The sequence below is a fragment of the Pinus tabuliformis genome, chromosome 3_1 (genome assembly GCF_031772625.1).
Source record: "Pinus tabuliformis cultivar Carrire ecotype Pingquan chromosome 3_1, CPIR1, whole genome shotgun sequence".
NCBI lineage: Eukaryota > Viridiplantae > Streptophyta > Pinopsida > Pinales > Pinaceae > Pinus > Pinus tabuliformis.
This window is the reverse complement of record NC_142301.1, coordinates 129,955,215-129,969,023: the sequence shown is the minus strand read 5'-3', so window position 1 is coordinate 129,969,023 and position 13,809 is coordinate 129,955,215. Positions and strand designations below refer to the sequence as shown.

At 39.2% G+C, this 13,809-nt stretch overlaps 1 long non-coding RNA gene across 2 annotated transcripts; it reads right to left on the bottom strand.

The window, feature by feature from the left end:
* Positions 1 to 7,032: 7,032 nt before the first annotated feature.
* On the bottom strand, positions 7,033 to 11,485 carry LOC149186107 (uncharacterized). 2 transcript variants are annotated; one of them, XR_016256110.1, is made up of 3 exons: positions 11,263 to 11,485; positions 11,076 to 11,141; positions 7,033 to 7,146 (listed from the first exon to the last, which is right to left on the bottom strand). It is a non-coding gene; the product is annotated as an uncharacterized LOC149186107 (long non-coding RNA). The 2 variants fall into 2 exon arrangements; XR_016256109.1 differs by lacking the exon at positions 7,033 to 7,146 and adding an exon at positions 10,586 to 10,976.
* Between the last annotated feature and the right edge of the window lie 2,324 nt (positions 11,486 to 13,809).

Sequence of the window (13,809 nt, the reverse complement as noted above, 5' to 3'; positions counted from 1 at the left end):
AGGAAAAGAACTATCCTCATAACCCTTATTTCATTTTTTAATGAGCTTGACACAAGATCAGGAACTATGCTCAGCCAAACCTAGTTTCATTTTTTAAGGAGCTTGACATAGGAAAACGAACTATGCTCCGCCAGACCTAGTTTCATTTTTTAAGGAGATTGACATAGGAATACGAACTACGCTCCGCCCGAACTTCATTAGAATGAATAGGAAGTCAGGGCTTCTAAGAGTGCCACTCCGGGTGGAAGGGTAATATCTCGGAAGTCAGGACCCAATGCCCCCAGGACACTATGCACAATGGCGGCATCACTAGATCAAGGCATGGGATAAGTGGCCACGTAGTTGATCTGTGGTGGGGAAGATGCAACTGGTGGATGAAAACTAGGAGGGGATGACGACTACGCAGGAGGCACCCAGGGACGAACGAAGGATAATTGATCTATAGTCACTATCCTTCCATCGTGTGGAAAGCAAACCACATGGAAAAGTGAAGAGACTAGGGTCCCCATGGCATAAACATAGTCACGACCAAGGAGAAGATTGAAATCTAAAGCACCTTGGGTAACCGATACGTCTATATAGACGGTTTTGCCTCCCAAAGTAATAGGGAACTTTGGAAGGATCCCTAATGGTTGACTAGTTCCTCCGTCAAAAGCCGTCAGATTCGGTGCGATTGGAACAAGCTATGGGGAACCCAAAGATTGCCAAGTAGTGGCAGGAATAAGACTAACAGATGCACCCTCATCCAAAACAGTGCCAGGTATCGCCTTATTATAGGCGTGTACTCTGACCTAGAAAGGCACATGGGATGGAAGGCGGGAGGTAGTCAAACTACTCCAGTCAAAGGAAACAACTGAACTACTTGGTGGGGGAATCATATGATTACCCCCTGCTCTAAAAGGACCAAAGCAGGACTCTCAGGAGCAGCTGGGATAGGAGAATCATTTCTGGACGCAGGAGAATCTGAGGAGACGAGAAGAACATGGGAATGATGCTCTTCCGAAACAGAGTGGTCGACGGGTGGTGAACTCGAGTCGACACTCTTTCCGACCAATGGTTGGTCTGGAACAGGCTGGGCACAGCCAGGTTCGGGAAGAGGGGCCTGGACAAGAGAAGAATGTGAATCAATCTCTTGGTCAGCAGGGGACGATCTACAGTTGCAGAGAGACGTTGATAACCAACGGGAAGTTGGGGTGAGGGAGCTGTAAGACTTTGCAAGACAACAGAGGCTTTATCCATGAGCGGACAAAGGTGAAGGGGATGATTGCCTTCACAAAGTCTACAAGGGATTCGAATCTTCCCTTTTCCCTTACCATTTCCAGCTAATAGAGTAGCATCGCCGTGAGCTTCAGAGGATGATGAGGGGCGCGCCAGATCATGAGACCATACTTCTAAGACCCTGGGAATGCCAGGACAATCCCACAGAAGATGGTCATCCTTGCATAATCTACAAGGAAATTTGACTTTCCACGGAGGAGCAGAAGGTGGCCCGATGGGAGGTGTACTCGAGGGACTAGCTGTAGTTTTAGCCTCTCCCTTAGGAGACTTCTTCTTCTTCGTCTTCTTCTTCTTCTTCTTAGTCGCTTGGTTACTCGAATCTAGACTTTCACCAAGCGAAGTAGAAGATGAGGACGTAGAAACAGGTGAAGAAGGGGAGACGTCCACCTTAGAATCAACATGATGTTGTTCAGGTGGATGGACTAATTGACCAGAAGTTGAGACAGCAGGGACCAAAGAGGTTGGCAACAACCAAACAGGCAACCCAACAGTTAACCTTGGGAGGGACAACGTTGCCATGTAAGGAGCACCAACATTCCCAAAAGGAGCGAAATGACCAGGGTTCCCATCAGAGGGGATCCCAGGGTTGGTGAACCCCGCAAAAGTTGCCATCGAAAAAGAATCCTACTCAAGTTAATGGAAACAAGATCTAACCGGGTAAATGTGAATCGTGGCCGAATAAATTTTAAGACAATGGAACTGAACTTGACCTTTTCATGTTTTGAGAGTCGAGAAAAGGATGAAAAGTTGACTCTAGTCTCCTTCGAATTCTTAATGAGCCCGAAGTGACAAAATGCTCAGATGAGCCTTTTCTTTTAGGGAGTCCGAAAAGGAGCAAAAGTGATTACTCTTGAGAACTAGGCAAAGTGTTTACCAAACAAATCCGTAAAATTGCATATACACCTTGGCAATCATATGAAAACCAAGGACTTTCCGTATGGCAGTCAATCTTGCCGAATGCTGTGTTCGGTGCGTTACGGCTTGTAAGGCGGTAGACACGGCTTCCTGTGGATAAAGGATGATAACCTAGTAGGGTCTCCCCATATAGTCGACGGTACGTGGGAGCATGAATCCGTGCTAGAACACTATTGAGTCACAAAAGGAGGAATCACCCAACCTTAATGTGAAACAACAGTGACTAGGTTTAACGACGCCGGAACACGTCTCTAGCCTAGACCTCTAGATGTATGCGTTAAGTTCCAATGCATTTTTAGATTCATTCCGTTCAGTTTACGGTTGATCTTTGATTAGGTTTCAGTTTCTAGGTCCTACTATATGTAATCTCTCACAATTTCCTAAATGCAAGCTATATGCCAAAATATATCATTTCATTCGATGAACGCTAGCTACGAGAGAGTTGAGATCTTTCAATCAAACAAAATGATCATAAAACAATCAACAATAACTCTAATGCAGCTAATGGCAATAAATGAAACTTTTCTTTAAAGTCACTAATCACTAACAACAACGAAAAGCTCTAATTTCCATTAACTAATTCAAAGCAAAAGAGATTGTTCGTTTTCTTTTCAATGGCAAGGTGCACTAAATAAATTTTGAGAGATAATAACAAAGAGTAAAAGAGACAAGTTTCACTCAATGAAAACACAATCAAGTCCCTGAAACACCAAAGCAATCTTTCAAACCAAGAAAAATCACAAAAACCTCAATGAGCTATGTGATCTAGGCCCAAACGAAGCCAAGTGAAATCCAAGTGAAAAAGAGGTAAATCGCTCGAATAACAAAATAAAAAGCTTTGAAAACCACTAGACAAGTGCAAAAAGTAGCCAAGAAGTCGACTGGACAATCAAAGAACCAAAAACTCCCACGAAAGGCACGATGCACAAAGCCACTAGATGCCCTAGGGCTGGAATGTGAAATCAATGGAAAGAGGCAAACACCCGAAGGATAAAGGTCAAAACCAGTCAAACAAAGCTCTGACATACTCCAGTAGTTGAAAAAGATGTGACAAGATAGAAATCCAAGCTCAAAAGGCTTCCAAACAAGCAAACTGGAAAAGTTCACAGGCCTGGCGCGACTGTCAGGCTGTAACTCGTGCTTCTAAGGGATTGGCACGAGTTGTTTTTGTGCAACATGCGCCCACTAGCACGACTGTCAGGCAAAAAGTCGCGCTAATCAAGTTCGTTAGCTTAAAAATAAAAAAAAAAAGCAGTCCAAGGCTCGATCAACAGTATCCAGATAGGCCAGGCAGCAAGAGACGACTAAAGAATCAACCCAGAAAGCTGACCAAGCAAGCAAAACAAGAAAAACCAAAGAGGCAAGACAACCATAGTTCTAACGTCAAATCCTCCTTTGGCTGGGTGATCAGCTACATATGTCTTGCAAAGCTTGTTGGGATTGGGAACAAGCCTCTCTCTCTTTGATTATGGATGCAAAGAAGACTCTTACAACAATCTCTTAGACTTCTGAAAGTATAATTCTCCCTATGCTTGAACTAGCTTGTCAAAGGCTACAGAACAAGCTTTTATAGATGGAGGAGAAGGAGATATGATGAATCAGGACATCCCTCAAAAAGCTATTATGGATAGAGGAAAGGGAGATATGATGAATCAGGACATCCATGGGATTGGCATTATCCTTAAAAAGCTTCATGAGTCGAAAGGAAAAAACCTTCGCGCGTGCGTTTGTTAAAAAGCTTTTCCAAACTCGGTTGGCGCGGGTATAGTTCTGAGACAAAGCGCAAACTTGCGTGCCCTCTTTAGAGGATTTCCCCCATTGGCGCGGGTAATACACTGTGGATCTGCGCTAATGGAAAAAGGGGACTTTTTAAGGATATTCTATAGGAGATGTCTTGAGGGCATATGAAGTCCATACTTAGGGGAACATAATGCAAGTGTTTTCAAGTTATGTCACTTCTCACAGGTCCCAGAATGAGTCCTCCAAAGTGCGGGAAAGGGGTAACAGGGATGGTGACAAATGGTGACAAATTACTGTGTAACACTGAGGAAAGTGGAAGAGTGGACCTGATAATCCTTATAAATGCGGGTGTATGTTTTTGAATTCCTACATGTATGTTCAGAGCGGGATTTACATGGTTTTTCCCTGTATTTCGTAATACGTGTTGCCGAGGGTTTAAGGCCTAAATGCTTAATTTAAAGTTTCTGATAGTTGAATGGTTCATAATTTTAACGCTTAAGGGCCTATATTAATGATTCCGATAAGGCATGTGGGCCCATAATCCACAGGCCTCAAAATCGATATTTTTTGAAGGGAAAGGGATTTTGGTTAACCCCAAGATCTCTACCCATCATTTGGTATCAAAGAAGAAGGAGATTCTGCGTGCAAAGGAAGGTTAAAGGATTTCTACGAGAAGGAGGAAGGAGTGCAAGCAGAGTAGAAGGAGGTACAATTGTTTAAAGTATGGAGAGTTATGGTCCTACTGTTGCACAAAGAATGACAGATGAAGGTGAGAATATTGCAGCAAACCTAGAGCATGGAGTGCTCATATTGTTCCAGAGGAGAGAACTCGAAGGATGCCAAAAGACTGAGTGAGGAGAGCTTGGTGAGGTATCATGTAGCAGAAGGGAATTGTTATTGTAGAGCTTTGGTGGCAGCACATAGAAGAGCATGAAGGCAATTCCATTGAAGAAGTAAAATGGGAAGAATTGCTAAGGACAAGGGGAAGCATATGACCAGGAGGTCATAAATTTTTGTGCCTCGGAAGTCTGATGCAGGACTATCCAGCACTCCTAGTCAAAAGGGGGAATCCAAAGCGAAGGAGGAGGAGGACGTGGACCATCGAGAAAACAGGGACAATTTCTGTTATAAGAGGAGCTAATTTGACGGAAACAAGAAGTCTCTAGAAGACTTTGTTAAATGTAATCTTCCATGTGTGCATTATTAGTGGGTTGTTAGAGGAGACCAAGGAGAGGATTGATCGGATCCTTCATAGTGATCCGATCCAATATTCCTGTAACAATGAACCAGATGTGTTCTATATATATGTAATGAGTGAGATATAGAGAGCGACAGAGGGATAGAGATAGAATTTGTGAAAACAGAGTGTTGAAATGTAGTTGAGGGGAGAACCCGTGCTAAGGCTGAAATAGCTTAGATTTGTAATTATGCTGTGCATAATATATAGAGTGTTTTAATGTTGAATTGTTCCTGTGTGTGTATATCTTATAAACTATCTATATGTCCTGTGTTGCAGGTTTTGATCAACCATCGATCACTGTTGGATCGATGACATTCTAATGATATAGAGTTAACTCTTTATATAAATGTCGTGTGTGAAGATAGAACAGGGTAGAGGAACTAGCTTGACAGTGGAAATCCCATCAAAACGACAAGATCAAACCAAGAAAGAATAAGTGAAGATATGAAGTATCAACAAACCAGGGTCGTTGGATATTATAGATCAACAACTAAGATTTTATCGCATTGGCGGAGCCGTTAGGGTGTTATAGGACCCGACCGTCATGGCAGAGCGATCTGCGATAAAGCCATGGATCTCGGATTGTTAGATCAAGAGTCCCGATCGATGGCCCAAATGTCATTTCCGATGGCATATCAGAGAGGCAAAGGATGAGCGATAATGGAATAGCAAGGGTCGATACACTGATAGCGATCATGCGCTAATCTACGATTGGAGGTGTCGGTAGTTGGAGGTCAGCATCGAATCAGTGCTGAAAAAAGTAGAAGAGTGGACTTGATAATCCTTATAAATGTGGGTGTATGTTTTTGAAGTCCGACATGTATGTTCGGAGCAGGATTTACATGGTTTTTCCATGTATTTTGTAATATGTGTTGCCGAGGGTTTAAGGCGTGAACGCTTAATTTAAAGCTTCTTATAGTTGAATGGTTCATAATTTTAAGGCTTAAGGGCCTATATTAATGCTTCCGATAAGGCTTGTGGGCACATAACCCACAGGCCTCAAAATCGATATTTTTTTAAGGGAAATGGATTGTGGTTAACCCCAAGATCTCTACCCATCAATTCATTCTACCACAAATATATTGAAAATAACCATAGCAAAGAAGTATTGTATTTAGAGAAATAGAGGAGAAATGAAGAGTCCACAACTATAAGAATGAACAGTAGATAGTGCGTAGTCATGACCCAAAACCACCACAGTTTATCCGAAGAGATTATAGTCAGTTATAATTCATTCTACTATAGGAACCCATGGAAGCCTTGCGATAACGAAGAACATCAATAAAGCTTGTGTATAAACCTAGAAGTTAGTATGGGTTTGACTTATTTATGAATTAATTTAAGAGGGGAAAACAAGCAACCCAAGAATTGGATAATATTTCATAAAGAAAATAATAGTAATGATCTCTTTATGGGAAGAAAAGCAGAAGTTTACTTGTGTTGCCGAGCAGGCAAGCTAGACCTAGAATTACCCATTCCAGTAAATTATCACAGGGTTTCTGGAATAACTCTCAAATCCAAAACATAGAGTGATAGGAAACTATAGTGCATTTGAAAGAAAATTAAGTAAACAACTATATAAATGTTGCACTTTAGCATAATAACGCTATCATTATTCATAGCTTACAAAACAAAGACTTTGCATATAAATAAATTCGTGCAGAAATTAAACATAAGTCCAATAGAACCTAACTGACAACGCGAATTCTACAACTAAATGGAGTCAAACACCCATAAGGGGAATTATACAATTATGCCATCGCTCTTTCAAACATTACATCATAAATTCTCGTCTTTAGGCTGACAGACCTTATAACCAAACACACCAATAGAGTTGGTATAAGCGTATGAGAATAAACTCAAGACTATCCAAGTAAAAAAACCGCATACCCAGTATAAATGCCGAGAACGTTGTTGTCACGACGGTGAAGAAAAGGGATCCTGAGGAAATTCCACACAAGAGCCAAAACAACCTGCAACAAAACGAGCATAGGATTAGACTATAATCATCTTGCAGGATATGAAAGACAATTGAGGAAAGAGGAACTTGGTAGAGATTGTCACCAAGGAATGATACCTGTTGATGACCGAACCATATAGGACAACCTTCTCCAGCGCAAGAAGCAAATCCGGAAGACGGCCACTACAACCAGTAAACAAGGGCAACTCAATAATAAACTCACAAAGCCAGAAGTCGAGCTAGAAACTATGAGAAAGGATCATACGACAAAATCCCCTTACCAGGAAGGAGGCCACCAACCCACCAGAGGACCCAACGAACTTCGCCAAACACCAAATGACGAATTTTCCATTACAGGCCACCCTATGTCTCGCAAAACGAAACCTCGGTCATTCGATTTGGAGGAGAACCAGATGTTGTAGATAAGGCATGCCTTTCTGCATAAGGACTACAACTGGAGCCACCAGGACAATCACTTTAGAATGGACCGTAGCCCTAGGGCATTCACAACCCGAAAAATATTAATGCCACCGCAAGGTTAATGGTTATCACAGTAAATGCATAGGTCAACTAATTAAATACTATAAAATTCGTTGATATGGCAAATCGCTGCAAAATGGTGAGATCAAACCAAGGAAGAATAAGTGAAGAGATGAAGTATCGACAAACCAGGGCCATTGGATCTTATAGATCAACGGTTAGGATTTTATTGCATCGACGGAGCCCTTAGGGTGTTATCGAACTTGACCATCATCGCAGAGTGATCAGCGATAAAGTGATGGATCTTGGACCATCAGATAAAGAGTCCCAATCGACAGGCCAAATGCGATTGGCGATCACATATCAGAGAGGCAAAGGATGAGCGATAATGGAATAGCAAGGGTTGATACACCAATAGCAATCATGCGCTAATCGGCGATCACAGGTTTCAGTAGTCAGAGGTCAGCATCAGATCAGTGCTGAGGAAAGCAGAAGAGTGGACCCAATAATCCTTATAAATGTGGGTGTATGTTTTTGAAGTCTGACATGTATGTTCAGAGAAGGATTTACATGGTTTTTCCGTGGATTTCGTAATACGTGTTGCCGAGGGTTTAAGGCCTGAACGCTTAATTTAAAGCTTCCAATAGTTGAATGGTTCATAATTTTAAGGCTTAAGGGCCTATACTAATGCTTCCAATAAGGCATGTGGGCCCATAATCCACAAACCTCAAAATCGATATTTTTTTAAGGGAAAGGGATTTGGTATCAAAGCAGAAGGAGATTCTATGTGCAAAGGTTAAAGGATTTCTACGAGAAGGAAGAAGGAGTGCAAGCAGAGCAAAAGGAGGTACAATTGTTTAAAGTATGGAGAGTTATGGTCCTACTGTCGCATAGAGAACGATAGCTGAAGGTGAGAATATTGCAGCAAACCTAGACCATGGAGTGCTCATATGGTTCTAGAGGAGAGAACCAGAAGGATGCCAAAAGACTCAGTGAGGAGAACTTGGTGAGGTATCATGGAGGAGAAGGGAACTGTTACTACAGAGGTTTGGTGGCAGCTCACAGAAGACCATGAAGGCAGTTCCACTTAAGAAGTTAAATTGGTAGAATTGCTAAGGACAAGGGGAAGCATATGACCAAGAGGTCATAAATTTTTGTGCCTCGGGAGTCTGATGCAGGACCATTTAACACTCCTAGTCAAAAGGAGGAATCCAAAGCGAAGAAGGAGGAGGACGTGGACCATCGAGAAAATAGGAACAAATTATGTTATAAGAGGAGCTAGTTTGAAGGAAACGATAAGTCTCTAGAAGACTTCATTAAATGTAATCTGCCATGTGTGCATTGTTAGTGGGTTGTTAGAGGAGACCAAGGAGAGGATTGATCGGATCCTTCATAGTGATCCGATCCAATATTCCTGTAACAATGAACCATATGTGTTTTATATATATGTAATGAGTGAGATATAGAGAGGGACAGAGGGATAGAGATAGAATTTGTGAAAACAAAGTGTTGAAATGTAGTTGAGGGGAGAACATGTGCTAAGGCTAAAATAACTTAGACTTGTAATTATGTTGTGCATCATATATAGAGTGTTTTAATTTTCAATTGTGCCTATTTGTGTATATCTTATAAACTGTCTATATGACCCGTGTTGCAGGTTTTAATCGACCATCGATCACTATTGGATCGATGGTGATATAATGATATAGAGTTAACTGTTTATATAAATGTCATGTGTGAAGATAGAACAGGACAGAGGAACTGGCTTTACAGCGCAAATTCCATCAAAACGGTGAGATCAAACCAAGGAAGAATAAGTGAAGAGATGAAGTATCGACAAACTAGGGCCGTTGGATCTTATAGATCAACAACTAAGATTTTATCACATCGGTGGAGCCCTTAGGGTGTTATCGGACCCGACCATCATCGTAGAGCAATCAACGATACAACGATGGATCCCGGATTGTCGAATCAAGAGTCACAATCAATGGCCCAGATGTGATCGACGATCACATATCGGAGAGGCAAAGGATGAGCGATAATAGAATAGCAAGGGCCAATACGCCGATAGTGATCATGCACTAATCGGCGATTGGAAGTGTCAGTAGTCGGAGGTCAGCATCGGATGAGTGCTGAGGAAAGATGAAGAGCAGACCCAATAATCCTTATAAATGCGGGTGTATGTTTTTGAAGTCTGAAATGTATGTTCAGAGCAGGATTTACATGGTTTTTCCATGTATTTCGTAATATATGTTGCCGAGGGTTTAAGGCCTGAATGCTTAATTTAAAGCTTCTGATAGTTGAATGGTTCATAATTTTAAGGCTTAAGGGCCTATATTAATGCTTCCGATAAGGCTTGTGGGCCCATAACCCACAAGCCTCAAAATCGATATTTTTTTAAGGGAAAGGGATTTTGGTTAACCCCAAGATCTCTACCCATCAATTCATTCTACCACAAATATATCGAAATAACTATAGCAGAGAAGTATTGTATTTAGAGAAACAGAGGAGAAATGAAGAGTCCACAACTATAAGAATGAACAGTAGATAGTGCACAGTCATGACCGAAAACCACCACAGATTATCTGAAGAGATTATAGTCAACTATAATTCATTCCACTACAGGAACCAATGGAAGCCTTGTGATAAGGAGAAACATCAATACAACTTGTGTATAAACCCAGAACTTAGTATGGGTTTGACTTATTTACGAATTAATTTAAGAGGGGAAAACCGACAACCCAAGCATTGGATAATATTTCATAAAGAAAATAATAGTAATGATCTCTTTATGGAAAGGCAAGCATAAGGTTACTTGCGTTGCCAAGCAGGCAAGCTAGACCTAGAATTACCCATTCGAGTAAATTATCAGAGGGTTTCTGGAATATCTCTCAAATCCAAAACATAAAGCGATAGGAAACTATATTGCGTTTGAAAGAAAATTGAGTAAACAACTATATAAATGTTGCACTTTAGCGGAATAACGCTATCATTATTCATAGCTTACGACGCAGAGACTTTACATATAAATAAATTCGTGCCACAGACTGCAGACATTAAACATAAGTCCAATAGAACTTAACTGACAACGTGAACTCTACAACTAAATGGAGTCAAATACCCATAAGGGGAATTATACAGTTGTGCCATCGCTCTTTCAAACATTACATCATAAATTCTTGTCTTTAGGCTGACGGACCTTATAACCAAACACAACAATAGAGTTGGTATAAGCTTATGAGAATAAACTCAGGACTATCCAAGTAAAAAAACCCCATACCCAGTAGAAATGCCGAAAACATTGTTATCACGACGGTGAAGAAAATGGATCCCTAGGAAATTCCACACAAGAGCTAAAACAACCTGTAACAAAACGAGCATAGGATTAGACTGTAATCATCTTGCAGGATACGAAAGACAATTGAGGAAAGAGGAACTTGGCAGATATTGTCACCGAGATACCTGTTGATGACCGAACCATACAGGACAACCCTCTCCAGAGCAAGAAGCAAATCCGGAAGACGGCCACTGCAACCAGTAAACGAGTGCAACTCAATAATAAACTCACAGAGCCGGAAGTCGAGCTAGAAACTATGAGAAAGGACCACAGGGCAAAATCCCCTTACCAGGAAGGAGGCCGCCAACCCACCAGAGGACCCATCGAACTTCACCAGAAACACCAAATGACGAATTTTCCATTACAGGCCACCCTATGTCTGGCAAGACGAAACCTCGGTCATTCGATTTGGAGGAGAACCAGATGTCGTAGATAAGGCACGCCTTTCTGCATAAGGACTACAGCTGGAGGCACCAGGACAATCACTTCAGAATGGACCGTATCCATAGGGCATTCACAGCCTGAGAAATATTAATGCCACCGCAAGGTTAATGGTTATCAGAGTAAATGCATAGGTCAAGTAATTAAATACTATAAAATTCGTTGATATGGCGAATCGCTTGAAAATCCAAGTAAGGGTACCATAAAGATGTATAAAATACACATAGTTAACCCTCTCCTCGAATTCAAAGAATGGACTTTTAAGAGAAGGATTGTAATTATGATAAAGTGCTTTATCATTGGAAACTTCATTTATTAAGAATGTCACAAACGTTATATGTTATATGATTTGTATATGATATCAGAACATGGTAAATACACATAATTTGGTAGCAATCATATAGTTGATAATTTTCTTTTTTACTATGAATTAATCTAATTATTGGGTGTGTGACATCTACAAACGGAGTGTGGATTGAATAACTAGAGGCAATTACGGAGGAATGCTGAATTTAATTATATGGTTGGTGCAAATCATATACAGAGCATTAAACAGCCACGGCCACAGTATGCTGTAAACAAACAGTTCTTCATAACGGTTGGAAACTGCAAAAGTAATCACTCCTATTGATGCCGATATTCATCACGAACTCACGAACTATTTATTTAGTGGGATATGTGGCATAATTCAAAAGGTCATCATCGCAAAACAATTGCATAAAATATGTAGTGCGTCATCACCATATTAAGAAAACAGCGGGATCTTTAGGTTGTGATTTGTAGCTTAAAACCATCTTAATGTTCACAATCATAAAATTTAAATCATGGGATATTAAATGCAATATCATAAATTAGTTTAGATTTTCCTTTAAATAAATGTTTAATCTAATTATATTATAAAATTTAAACTATGAAAAATTAAATGCAATATAATAATTTAAATTAGGCTTTTCTTAATATTTAAGAAGTGCTTAATGTAATTCTATGTAATGATGGGAAAGATTACTTACCGGTTTTAAAAATGTTACATGCTAAGTGCTTAGGTTAAGTAGGCATGATTACTTAGATAATATATGGAGATACTCTTTCTTCTATCTCTCTTATACCTAGGTTCCATATCCTCCACAAAAAGGGTTCCACATCCTCCACACAAGATATAAGTGAGTGAATTGAATATAGGGTGATCAGTTAACCAAGAAGGAAGTGGAATTTAAAAAAAATTATAATTCGCGAGGTAAAGTTTGAAAAAGTTAGAGTTTGGAATTAAAATGTAAATAAAATTATGATTGTTAGCTAAATAATTTTATGGATAAGTTCATAAATAATTTTTATAGACAAATTGATGTAGAATAGAATATTGAAGAAGTACGAAATCAAGATACACAAGCTCAATTACAATCTAGAACATTGCAACAAGGACCCCGCAAAATTTTATTTAAGATGAATAGTCAAGGTTAGAAAGTCAGTCTACTCCTAGTCCTTAGTCAAGTAATGCTTCTAACTCAAACATTAAAAATATAGAAGAAAATTATAAAGAATTGGATAAGCAATGAAATTTTGTATTGTTCTATGTTTGCCTACTTTTTTGAAGAAAAACATTAAATAACAATGATAAAAGTAATTCACTAACATATAGGTAGGAGTGATACACATGATCTAGTATGTTTGCTCAAGGATAAAGTTTGTATTATTGTGAAATAGACTTATAGAAGCTAATTTCATAAAGAAGACGAAGTTCAACTATACAAGGTAATAGTAGTAGACAAGGGATTAGCACACCAATATGGATTTTAAATTGGAAAAACTTTTGCACCCATAACTATATTAGACACAGTAATGGTAGTAATTGTTCAAAACAAATAAATGTGAAATTTTCATTCTTAAATGATATTCAAGAAAAAGAAGTTTATATATAACAAAAAGATATGAGATAGAAGGGCATGAATATAAATTTTGCAACTTGAATTTTTTTCTCTATGGCTCAAATAAGGTCCAAGTTTAGTATAGACGATATATTCTTATTTGATTAGTCATAGATATTATAGAAACAACAACTAACCTACTATTTATAAAATTAAATCAGCAATGTTTACATAAAATTCTTTATTTATATGTTGATAACATGATTTTCACTATAAACCATTTAGTAGAACAATTTAAATTAGTAATGAAATAGATATTTGAGATGGTATATTTGGTCTTTATTATGTAGTTTAGTACAAAATTAAATTACTCAATTTTGAATCTTTACATGTAAAACAAAATATGGATTGGATGTGCTAAAATTATTTAGAATGATAAATTGCAAGGTTAGCAATATGAATAACAAAGAATATAATTTTTCAAATGTGCATTCTATACTATTCAAAATATTAATTACTATACTAAACATCTTGTTTGTAGTTTGCACGATTTTTG